General features: G+C 41.9%; 1 protein-coding gene across 2 annotated transcripts in view; it reads right to left on the bottom strand.

Moving 5' to 3' along the window:
- YEATS2 (YEATS domain containing 2) overlaps positions 1–8003 on the bottom strand; it is a 94671-nt gene extending 86668 nt beyond the window's left edge. The window contains exon 1 of one of the 2 annotated variants that reach the window (XM_045539780.1): positions 7816–8003. The gene's annotated coding sequence lies outside the window, so the exon portion shown is untranslated. The remainder of the gene's footprint in view (positions 1–7815) is intronic. The other variant, XM_045539781.1, reaches the window with a different exon arrangement.
- Positions 8004–12556: the final 4553 nt, after the last annotated feature.

Raw genomic sequence — 12556 nt, 5'->3', positions numbered from 1 at the left:
TTTCACCCCAAATTATGCTCATTTTACAATACAAGCAATCTGAAGTAATCTACCATAGGAAAAACTCAGACCAAGAGAAATCTAGGAGAGAGAAGATTCTGTTCTGGTTTTCACTAGAGTTGGTACTGACAAAACCTCTATCCTAACTATTCTAAGCCAAGTCTTATACACAAAACCTTTTGAGTATGTTCCCACTTTGGGGGCTACATGATCACTTTGTCTTCAAACCATCTGGTTTGGAAACAAAAACAGGTCTTTCAAGTAAAAACAATCACAATTTTACACACTGGACCAGAATGGTGGGAAGATAAGAGGGGTCTGGGTCATTAGCATCAAATTGATGTGGGCCATTCCTAATATGACATATAAAGAGCTGAGCAAAATGGGAAAGCTAGACAGCTGAGCTCAAAAAAAATTGTTTCATTAAGTATTATGTATTTACAGATCAGAAACATCTAGTTTCCTATAAATAAAATTGCTTAGGACTACACAGTTTGCTAATAAGGTCAGCCCCAGGATCCATTTAGGCTGGTATTCTATCTCCAACCTTGCAAACTAGCATATAGAAGATTTTAGGATGTAACAGCTGATCTAAATTATCCATGCCACTACGTCTAGCCATTAATGCAACAACTGGAGAGCTGACTTTAGGTGAGTTTTACCATTCCTTTCCCCCACCAGTTCAACATACTTTTTCTTGAAGAGTGAGCTATGGGACATTCAAGGGTTTTGAGATATTTAAGGTAAATTCTTCTTAAGAAGACATAAGGGAGGCCACATAACCTTCCAGTGACTTCCGTGAAGTCACTTACAGACAAAGGTCACTGAAATTATCTAAAATGATAGTTCTGTCTCATGGCAATTTTGCTGTTTCAGTTGTGAAGCCATGCCATTTTTCTTTCCAAAAGAAGCAAAAAGGAAACAACACTTGTCTAAAAATCCAGGTTGAAAAGAAGAAAAGGAACTGGACTTGATCAAGATTGTCACACTCCAGGGCATAGTCAGTGAGAATACATAAATTGAACCAAATCTTGCACACACTACTAAATAGGGACTTTCAATGGAGCTTTCAAACGGACAATAAACCTTATGGAGATAAGTCTCATGTCCTATCTGGAGTTCAGATTCTAGAAAGGAAACAAGCACTTTAAAACATGAAATAAATTTCTAGAAAATTGCTTTTTCTTTAGACCAACTCTACCTAATCTAGAAAAATCTATCCACCTTCAAAAATCTACCAAATGATGAAAATTTTCTAAAATTAGATATAGGTCCACCCTCAGCTCAGATGTGCAAAAAAAAATAAATAAAAAATAAAATAATAAAATTAGATACGGTGATGGTTGCACAACTTTGTAAATATACTAAAAAACAGCCCACTGAAATTTTACAATTTGTAAGGGTAAATTTTACAATTTGTAAATTTTACATTATATGACTTAGATCTCAAGAAAGCTGTTATAAAAAATAACAATGATAAACCCAATATATATTAACCTTAAACAGAAACCTAACTATTTATAGATTATCCTTCCCCCCAAGTATGTGTATGCATGCTATGTATACCTTTGCCAGGGGTAGGGGGGTAGGGCGTTGGGGGTGGAAAGAGCAATTATTAATAGATTGGGAATCAACATTAGGAAGACCAATTTGGGGTTGGGGGAGTTGTTAATACTTCTTAATTTTACCATAAAATATTTCAGGTATTCAAAAAAGTATAAAATGATCAGTTAGGGGAATACATGGATGTTCAAAAGTATTCATAATTTCCTATTTTTAAAGGTGGGTGGTAGCTAAAAGTAGGAATTTGTTACTTTATTATTATTCTTTAAAACATACTTATTTTATGTCCCCTTTCACAGCTCTTTTTTTTTTTTGGGACAGAGTCTCACTCTGTTGCCGGGGCTATAGTGCCGTGGCGTCAGCCTAGCTCACAGCAGCCTCAAACTCCTGGGCTCAAGCAATCCTTCTGCCTCAGCCTCCCGAGTAGCTGGGACTACAGGCGTGTACCACCATGCCTGGCTAATTTATATATATATATACACATATATATATATATATTTTTTTAGCTGTCCAAATCATTTCTTTCTATTTTTAGTAGAGAGGGGTCTTGCTCTGGCTGGTCTCGAACTCCTGATCTCGAGCGATCCTCCAGCCTCGGCCTCCCAGAGTGCTAGGATTACAGGCGTGAGCCACCGTGCCCAGCCCACAGTTCTTAAAAACTAAAAAATTTACAAATAAAGGGTACATTCACACTATGGAACAAATCAGTTCTGCCATAATATGACATACGCATTCTTAAAAATCACTGCGCTATGTAAAATTGCATAATAAAAACCCACAGGGCTTATGGAGTAAATAAGGTTGGGGCACAACACTCCATCAAAATCATTATCAGTGACATAAAAAAGGAATCTAATAAAAATGGCAGCACAGTTTTACACGTTAGACGGTTAAGAAATATATAAATGCTACATAAATGACGCCTTATCTTGAAAAAGACCTTGAGTTTACTTGTGGAAGTAGGCAGTGAAGGTTGTGAGTTACTGGAAGTGGTAGAGGAAGAGTTATCTGCAATCAACAGAAAGTTGTAACACCAGATGTGCATGAGTGTGGATCATAAAATAGCAGTAAGCTGAGATTGCTGGGAGCCATCTGAGGTGTGTGCGTGTGCGTCTTGTGTATTCTTTCCATGGATCAGTTCATCAGCATGCAGTTTTCTGCATTCACCTAGTGTTTCTTGCTGATGGAATCATGCATAAACAAATGTTAAATTCACATTATGCTCAGATAGTGCCCAAACATTAACAATTGCATTGGAACAAATTTGTATTTTCTTATAGCAAAACTGACTATATTACTTTAAGATTGTAATGCAGCCATTAAAAAGAATGTGTTGATATGCAAATATCTCTAAAATAAATTGTACAGTGAAAAACAAACACCAAGGTGCAGAAAAGTGTTTATATTTTGATTCCTTCTGTGTAAACTCGGGGAGAAAGAAGAGACAAAAGATGAGCTGGTGTATGCTTGCACAGGTTTTTTTGGAAGGAAAGATCAAAAACCATTAATGTGGTTTTTAGTGGCTGCCTCTGGGTAGTAGATTTGCTTTTCATTTTATTCCTGACTACCATGGTTGAATTTTCTAACCATACACATTGTTATTTTGGGTAGAAAAATGCCAAAAGGACTAATCTGGAAAATGGGTTATAGATGTTTCTATGTCTCTTTCTGGTTTCTTCTTACTTCTCTGTATGTTTAAAAAAAAACAAACCAACAACAACTCAGAATGTGAAACAATTGAAACTCTCAAATACTGCTGGTGGGAATATAAAATGGTATAACCACTTTGGAAAACCATTTGGCAATTTCTTAAAAAATTAAACATACCCCTGCTATATGATCCACACATTCCACTACTGGGTATTTACCCAATAGAAATAAAAGTATATGTCCACACAAAGACTTGTACACAAATATTCACAGCATCTTTATTTGAAATAGTCAAAAACTAGAAACAATCCAAATGTCCATTAACAGGTAAACAGATAAAGTGATATATACATGCAATATTATTCATCAATAAAAAAGAATGAATTGACACATGCAACAATTTCAAAATAATGATGCTGAGTGAAAGAAGACAGCTTAAAAAAAAGTACTATATACTATATGACTCCATTTATATAAAATGCAAACTAGTCTAGAGTGATAGAAAGTTCACCAGTGGGTGCCCTGGGAGAAGGCACAAGGATAGGGAGGAGAGAGGATTTTCAAAGGGGCATCAAGAAACTTTTGGGGATGATGGATATGTTTACTATCTTGATTGTGGTTATGGTTTCACAGGTATATGAATGTCAAAACTTATCAAATTGTACATCTTGTATATGTGGAGTTTGTGGCATGCCAACTGTACCTCAATAAAGCTGTTTAAATACACACACACACACACACACACACACACACACACACACACAACTATTAAATATAGTTTACCAAAAAATGTGCAAAGAATATGCAATGAAAACCCTCAAACATTGAGATGAGAATGTTAAATGGTACAGCCTCCATGGAAAACAGTTTGGTGGTTCCTCAAAAAGAACTGCTGTTAGACCTAGCAATTCCACTCCTAGGTATATATCCAAGAGAACTGAAAACATATGTCTATAAAAAAACATGTACATGAATGTTCATTACAGCATTCTTCATAATAGCGAAAAAGTGGAAACAACGCAAATCTCCATCTATTGATGAACGTATAAACAAAATGTGGTATATTTCTATAATTCCTAGCAATAAGAAGGGATGCTACAACACGGAATCACCTGGAAAACACAGTGCTATGTGAAATAAGCCAGATACAGAAAGCCATATGTTTGTTGTATGATTCTACTTATATGAAATGTTTAGAAACAGGCAAATCCATAGACACAGAAAGTAGTCGCCAGAGGATGAGGGGAGATGAGAATTGAGGCTGACTACTAATAGGTAGGGAGTTTCTTTTTGGGGTGATAGAAACATTACGGAATTAAGTGATGGTAGTTGTGCAACTTGGTGAATATACTAAAAACCCACCGAATTACACACTTTTAAGACAGTGAATTTTAAGTTATGTGAATTTTTGTCTCAATTTTAAAAATATACCCACACTCTCAGATAAAGTAAATTTTAACAAAACACATAGCAGTCAGCACTGCATCTGCAACTCTGTGCATAAAACCATTACAAATAAAGTTGAAGCCTCTCCTGCATTCTCCTCACCTTCAGCCTTCATTTACCTCCACAGCTCACTCTTGAGATAAGCAGAATAAACAATCCTTGTCTAGGAGAACTAGTTCTTCTCCCTCTCCCCATCTGTTGTCATCAAAGTTCACAAGCCTGAACATCTCACAATCATCTTCCCATGGGTTCATATTTTATCTCTACCTTCTCCACTCACTGAACTGCTCTTCAGCCTTCAAGAATCAAATTCCGAGTCATCCGTGAACTCCAGGCTTTGAAAACTTTTTTTCTACCTCCCACAGAACAGATGATATAGAAACAATCTTTTTCTTAAGTCTTGTTTTCTGAGTGAGAGGTGCACCAAGCCCCACCCTCCACTCTGCAGCAGTGTAGAAAATAGACTGAAAAAGGAGTGAATAAAGGCAGGGAGATGGGGCGGTCAATTTAAGAAAGTGGCAATGAAGATTCAAATAAAAATCCATGTTTTTTTAAACTGAATTTCTCAAATGGAAAAAAATCCATGGTTGAATGAGAAAACTAACTTAAATGTTACTTTTTCTCTTTTTACAAATTTTGATAAAAAACAGTCAGCTGGTGCAGAGGCTCAGGCCTGTGTAATCCTAGTACTTTGGGAGGCCAAGGTAGGAGCATCACTTGAGGCCAGGACTTCAAGACCAGCCTGAGCAAGAGTGAGAAAAAAACAGAAAACATAGAAAAATTATCTGGGCATGGAGGCGCATGCCTGTAGTCTCAGCTACTCAGGTGGCTGAGGTGAGAGGGTTGCCCAAGCACAGGAGTTCATGGTTACAGTGAGCTATAATGAGGCCACTGCACTATAGCCTGGGCCAGACAGTGCGAGATCCTGTCTTAAAAAAAAAAAAAGTCCATAGCAACCTATAGTCATCCAAAGAATATGAAGGCATTTAAAACTATATGAAAAACATACGGGGAAAATTCTGCATGCTATATGTCAAGCTACATATTTTTAATATCTTAAGAACTTTTGGCAATCAATTAGGAAACAAAAAAGATGCACAGGAAAAGGAACAGAAATTCACAAATTGCCAATAAATGTGAAAAAAGTGTTCAAACACACTAGTAATCAAAAAATGAAAAAGAAGAATGACATCATTTTTCATCTAACAAATTTAGTTGGGGGCAGATGGAGATAGGGGACACTTTTTTCTATTTCTTCACTTCCTCACATCCCATTCAACTATTCTAATCTGGTTTCCACCTCCCACTTCCAGAACTGTGGTAGGAACAACTACTAAAACCAAAACGTCCATGGTGCCAAATCCAATCAACAATCTTACTAAGCATCTCAGAAGCACTGATAGAGGACCAATTCTCCATCTTCCAGAAATTTAACTCTTTTGGCTTCCATACCAGTCTCTTGCTTTTTCTCCTATTTCACTGGCTACTTCTTCTGTATCCTTTGCTCAATCTTCCTCATCTACCAGACTGAGAAATATGTGAATGCCTGAGCCCTTTGCATTCCTCTTTCTACACTCTTTCCCTAAGTGATCTCACATGGTCCCATACCTTTGAGTATCATTTATATATTGATCATTCCCAAAGTTTATCTCTAGCTTCTCTTCCCTGAGTTCCAGACCTGTACATCCAACTGCCTCTTCAGCATACTGACTTCACAACCAATGTGCATCTCATATTTAACACGTCCAAAATAAAAATTTATGATTTTTCTCACCTCAAATTTCTCTTCTGTTCCTCATCTCAGTAAACAATTTCACCATCTACTCAGTTGCTCCAAACAAAAATCAAGAAAGCAAAGACTCTTCCCTTTCCTTCACCAATCTGTTTCCAAGTCTTGTTCATTCTACCTTCAAAATGTTTTAAAATCTTTTTACTCTTCCCCATCTCCACTGCCATGGGCCTAGTCCAAGCCAATGCAAGCAGCACAGTAACCGATCTCCCAGATTCCACTCCAGCCTTCTTCCACCACATAGTAGTCAGATCATGCTACGTGTCTCCTTAAAACCTTCAAAGGCTTCTCATAAAAACTAAACTCCTAACCACAGTATCATCTGCTCTTATCTTTGAAAGCATATACACAACCCAAAATATAAACCCAACGGTATTATCTCTAGACAGTAAATCTACTTTTACTCGTTTTGCTTGTCTGTACTTTTAAATTTTTCTACAATGAATACTTGCTACTTATTAAGAAAGGGGAAATGATATTGCTGAATACTATATACTACTACACCGCATTTTTTACGCGTTAGAGAGAAAAGGGAATGGAAAATGTAGGTCAACTCTTAACTGTTAAGGAATATACTTAGATGAAAATACCAGCAAATATCTATCAAAATTCTAAGACTGATGTGTCAGGGCTGTAGGATTACTGGTAATATTTTTCCTCCTCTATTTTCTATTATTAACATAAGTACATTCATAATAGGGGAAAAAAACGTTATGTTATAAACCTCATTGTCTCCTGCAATCAGGCCACAGCCCACCAAGCCAGCTTTTCTTGCGGGTCCTCACTTTCCACTCCAACCCTGCACTGTCTCACACCTCTGGGGCTTTCACTCCGGCACCATCCCCGGAATATTCTCCAAGCTTTCTAAAGCCTGCCCATCCTTCACGAGAGTGGGGGTTGGGGAGACGGTAGGGATGGTGACAGGTTGGAGGGACGATCCAGGATTCTTTGGTGCATCCACAACTTGCCGGTGCTGGGGCCACATCTGGTCTCCAGTGCCATCAGCAGGCCACCAGGCTTACCGTCCGAACGCTCCCGCGGCTGAGGCTCCAGGGCCCCCAGTCCCTCAGAGAGCGCTGCGCCAGGCTGAAAAGGAACCCCCCACTCACATCTGAATCCTGGGGCTCCCCGACACTCACCTCGGAAGCCTCTCCTCTCCGCAGTCACCAGCTCCCCGCCCTCCCCTTCCCCTCCCCCCTTCCCCCCTTCCCCTCCCCCCTGCCCCCGGGAATCGCCTGTCCCGCCTCGGCGCTGCCCGCGGGGTGGGGGAGGGGCGCGCACGTGCCCGCGCCGCCCCCGCCCAGACAATGCCCTGGAGAGCGGGGCGCGCGCCCGGCCAGTCCCATCCTGCTCCCGCCAACACTCACCCTTTCTCCGGTGTCCGGCTGCACCGCGGGCCCCGCCAGGCGCCGCGAGAGAGCACAGCGAGGCGCGCTGGCCGACGAAGCCCCACGGAGCCGCCCCGCCACGAAGCCCTAGCGACCCCGCAGCCCGCGGAAGCACACAGCTCCGCGAAGCCGCCCGGCCTGTTCCGCCCCGCACGTCAGCAGCAGGGGCGGGGCGCGGCGGCGGCGGCGCGCGCTCGCGCGCGCGTCCCAGGGGCGGAGCTCGCAGGGATGGGGGCGTGGCGGGGCGTGGCTGGCCCAGGCTCCCACCCTGGCCTTCGCGGCCGCGCCTCCTGGACGGTGTAGGCTTCGGTTCTGGCGAAGGCACCATCATCCTTCATTTACCTGCCTAGAAGAAGATGGCAAGTTCCAGCCCCAAGTTTGACAAAATATTCATTCTACAGTCATTTATGAGTTGCCATAGTAATAACAATAATAACTATGATTTTTGTGTGTGCCAGCTTGGGCCAAGCTCTGTGCTAGGTGCTAGGGACACAAATTAACAATAATTATTACCAACCCATTTTACGGATGTGGAAACTAAGGCTCAGAAAACTTAGGACTTATCTAGATCACACAACTAGTGAGTGACAATGCGTGAAGTCCAGTTTTCCCCCTAAATATCTCTGAGGTTTACCTTCTCTTTCATTCTTCTTATGCCATCCTACCCAGGACCCATCTCTCTGCCCAAGACAGTGATAGCCTCCCAACTGGTCTCCAGGGATCTACTTCTGCCCGCCCTCAATCTTTTCTCCTCAATGTGTAAAGATTTACCGTTGGAGCTGGGTGGTGAGTTTACGGGGTTCAATTTGTTATACTTTACATACATGTGATCAATTTTTTGATGTATATAATATTTAATAATGTTTTAGGGGATTTACTCCTATATCCCCAATAGCAAGCCCAGTGCATTGCACACAGTATGTACTCAAAAAGTATTTGTTGAAAGTATGAATAGTAGAAAGCTCTGCATGATGAGGGAATAGAGGAATTTATACTATGTCACCACTGGCTTCCTGACCTTAAAGTCTATTAGAGGTAAAAGCAGATTAACAATATTTGCGCAACAAATTTTTATTGCATTTCTATTCTGTTTGCTGGTGCTGTGTTCCAAGCGCTATATTAGGCACCGAGGACACAGAAGTGAAAGCAGAATTCCTGCCCTTGTGAAATTTAGAGTCTAATTATCATATAACAGGGAAACAATTTAATCTGTAAGGCTAAGAAAGGCTTCCTTGAGCCTTAAGCTAAGACTCAAGATAGAATAGGAAAATTGGGGAGATAAAAATGAATTTCATGGAGAAAAAGGTAAGGTAAGAGATCTGAAAGAATGTGTTAGTGTTCCTCAACTCTTGGACTCTAACCCTGAGGCAGCAGCATAGAGATATCCAACTAAGTGCTAAAGAAGCTAGAAGCACACTTCCCCTGGTCTAGCTTGGAAGGCTGCCCAATTCTGGGAGAAGTCTCACACTGAGCAGGGCTCAGGAGCAGACTGTAGCAGTGGACGGGAGAGGAGTCTGAGATAGTACTGCTGTGTCTCCACAGCTGGCAGATGGTGTGCCAGAAACCCAGACTTCTCGGTATGCTCCATGCTCCCTGCTGCCCATGCGGAAAGTAGCAGGTTGAAGGCCACGGACAGGCCAATGGGCACTTGCCAGGGGTCAGTTTGTCCTAAGCAGAGGCCTTGTGGTGGACTGATGGGCAGGGAATGGCTGGAGAATGTGGCTGAGACTCCAAGGATGGGCAGAGCTGAAGATGCCAACAGAGCTGAAGTCCTGGTGAGAGGAGCAGGGATAGAGGGGTGGGGGTGAAAAGCGAGGCATCAGACTCTGAAGGCACTGAAGCAACAAGTCATGCGCTTGCCAGCCAACCAGCTCTGCAGCTGATGCCAGCAGGGCAGTGGTGACCAGGAGTGACCAGGAACATAGATAGCAGCAGAGGCCAGTGAGGACTTCTTACAACTCTGCACACAAACCTGAGACCCCTCCCACCACTGCCTTGAGGCTTCCCCTTTATCCCATAGCCCACCTTGGGAAGTCAAGGGGAGGAGGGGAAAATTCTGTTAGGACTGCAACTTTGAACCATTTACCCAAATATTTACCAAAAATGAAACTATTTTATTTTTTTCTTCATATTTTGATAGATTTAGGTATACAATGAAACTATTTTAGGCCAGAAGGGACTCAGATAACTTTCACTGGCAAGTTGAGGTTTAGCCTGCTCCCTGATAGGAATGAGAGCCCTTGAGAACGTTCGCATCATTTAAAGAGAAATAACACAGCTACAGATTTTTACACACATGCTTGCAGTGTGGACGTTTCAGTAAGGGAGATAAGCTCTATGAAGGAAATGGGCAGGATGTTAGGGAAGCACAACATGGGAGAACCAAATTTAATGTGAAGGTAAAAAAGTCCTCTTTGAAAAATTAGCAAGTGAAACCCGAAGAAGTGGAAGCTGTTGGGAAGGATAAGGCCTGAGACAAGGGGAGAATGAATCCCAGGGTGCCTTAAGTAAGAGCAGAGTGGCCAGGGTTGGGGCTGAGGGTCAGGGAGGATCAGGATCATCATGCAGGGAGGTGATGGTAAGATTTTGATCTTTACCACAAGAGCAACAGGAAGTCATCGAACGGTTTTAAGCAGGGGGGTGATGTTCACTACAGTATTCTATTTGCCCTTTTAAAAAGATCGCTTGTCCCAGCAAATGGGTGGGGAATGACTGGGGAGGGATGTGTGAACAGAGAAACAGTGAGACAGTTGGAAAGCAATTTGAGTAGTCTGGGTGAAAAATGAGGGTGGCTTACACTGGGCAGTGGAGATGGAGGGAATTAATAGATACAAGAACTATGGAGAAAATACCAAAGACCTGGTGATGAACTGGGAGGAGACTGGCCCCTACGAAGTCAATTGGCCTCTTAGAAAAAGCTGCCCCTTCCTCCAAGCAGATCGCACCCTGCTCTGGGGCTTGGCAAGTTGCTAGAGGCTGGAGTTCAGGCCCCTAGTTGGCCAGACCCCCTTAGACGGCACTTGCCTACACAACCACTGGGGGGTGGGCTGAGAGGGAGAAGTTTAGGAGGGAGGAGAATGGGGTAGCTCCCAGGTTTCTGGCAGTGGCAAATGGTGGGTGGTGGTGCCATTTACTGAGAGGAGGGAGGCTGAAGGAAGGACAGACTTTGTATGATGGGGATGGGGGAATCAAGAACTTCCCATGGGACCTTTTAAGTTTGAGGCATCCACCTGAAGATATTATATCTGTACATACGACTCTGTGGCTCAGGGGAGACCTGATGGGTGCTACCGTCAACATAATGCTGTCAACAGGTAGTTCGTGAGAGCTGGTGAGGTTGCCATGGGAGAGAGTGCAGTCTGGAGAGGTCACACAGCCACAGCCTACAGTTGTCAACATGTTTGCTTTAAACAAGCCAACATTTCAAACATTGAGAAATTTCACATAATAACCTGGATTTCTGCTTCTATAAAAAATCAGAGGCTGTGGTAACCTGGCCCCACATTGTTATTAGATATTAGCTAACACTACATATCAGGCAGTGTTCCAAGGACTTCACAAATTTAATCCTCATGAGAACTTTATTAGTATTCGTACTTTAAGTAAGAGAAAACTGAGGCACAAACAGGTTGAGTTAACTTAGCTATGTCAGACAGCTAAGAAATGTGGAGGTGGGTTGCAGACCCAGGCAGTCTGGCCCCAGGGTCTGAGAGCTTAGCTAACTTACCAGAGAAGCTGCTAGAAAGCTGCAATCCCATTTAGAAAAGGCAAAACATCTATACAATCTGAAGAGAAACCAGAGTAGTGCACTCCCATTTAAGGAAGCCCTATTGCCTTCAGGGTGAAGGTCCCAACACACCCTAGGGTTTTCTTGACCCCTCTCCCCGTCTAAGTCTGAGCAGGAGTTGCCATTTATTGTTTTACTCGCACTACTATTTTCTCATACTAGGGAATTATTTCTCTATAACCATGCCAAGTAGAAAATTAAAAATATTCAGTTAAGACATCTAACTCCAGCCAGGTGTGGTGGTGCACACCTATAGTCTCCCAGCTCTTCAGAGGCCACAGCAGGAGGATCACTTGAGCCCAGGAGTTCCAGGGCAGCCTGGGCAATAACAAGACCCTGTCTAAAAAAAAAAAAGACATCTAACTAAGTTCTGTGGGTAAGAATTTAAAAATAATTAGACTGTAAACTTCTGCTTGTGTATTAATTGTCAGATTAAAATTGGTGAAAACAAATTAACAAATATGTATGAGAAACTCTTAAGTATGTTTCTATGCTTCTGATACAATCATATTTCTTGTGATGATCAATCATTCCCAAGTATATGAGATTAAAATGACCCAGAGAGGCTGGGCGCACTGGCTCATCCCTGTATCCCTGTAATCTCAGCACTTTGGGAGGCCGGAGTAAGAGGATCACTTGAGGCCAGGAGTTTGAGACCAGCCCTGGCAACATAGCAAGACCCTCATCTTTACAAAAATAAATAAATAAATAAATAAAAAAGAAGAAGAAGAAGAAAGAAAGAAAATAACCCAGAGACAAGGCAACTAAAATGTTAAATAACTAATTTTTTATTTTAGGTAGCGTTATTTAGATGAGACCAATCTCCTTAGACGGAGGTGGGGAAGACCGACAATATGCTTAACTTGATTTCAAGTCTTCAAGTCTTGGGGAAAAAAACATACAGTTTTAGTCAGTTGTCAGTTTGAGGTCTTG

Source organism: Lemur catta, chromosome 1, assembly GCF_020740605.2.
Source record: "Lemur catta isolate mLemCat1 chromosome 1, mLemCat1.pri, whole genome shotgun sequence".
NCBI lineage: Eukaryota > Metazoa > Chordata > Mammalia > Primates > Lemuridae > Lemur > Lemur catta.
Note: the sequence above shows the minus strand (reverse complement) of the source record. Positions and strands in the feature narration are given on the sequence as shown.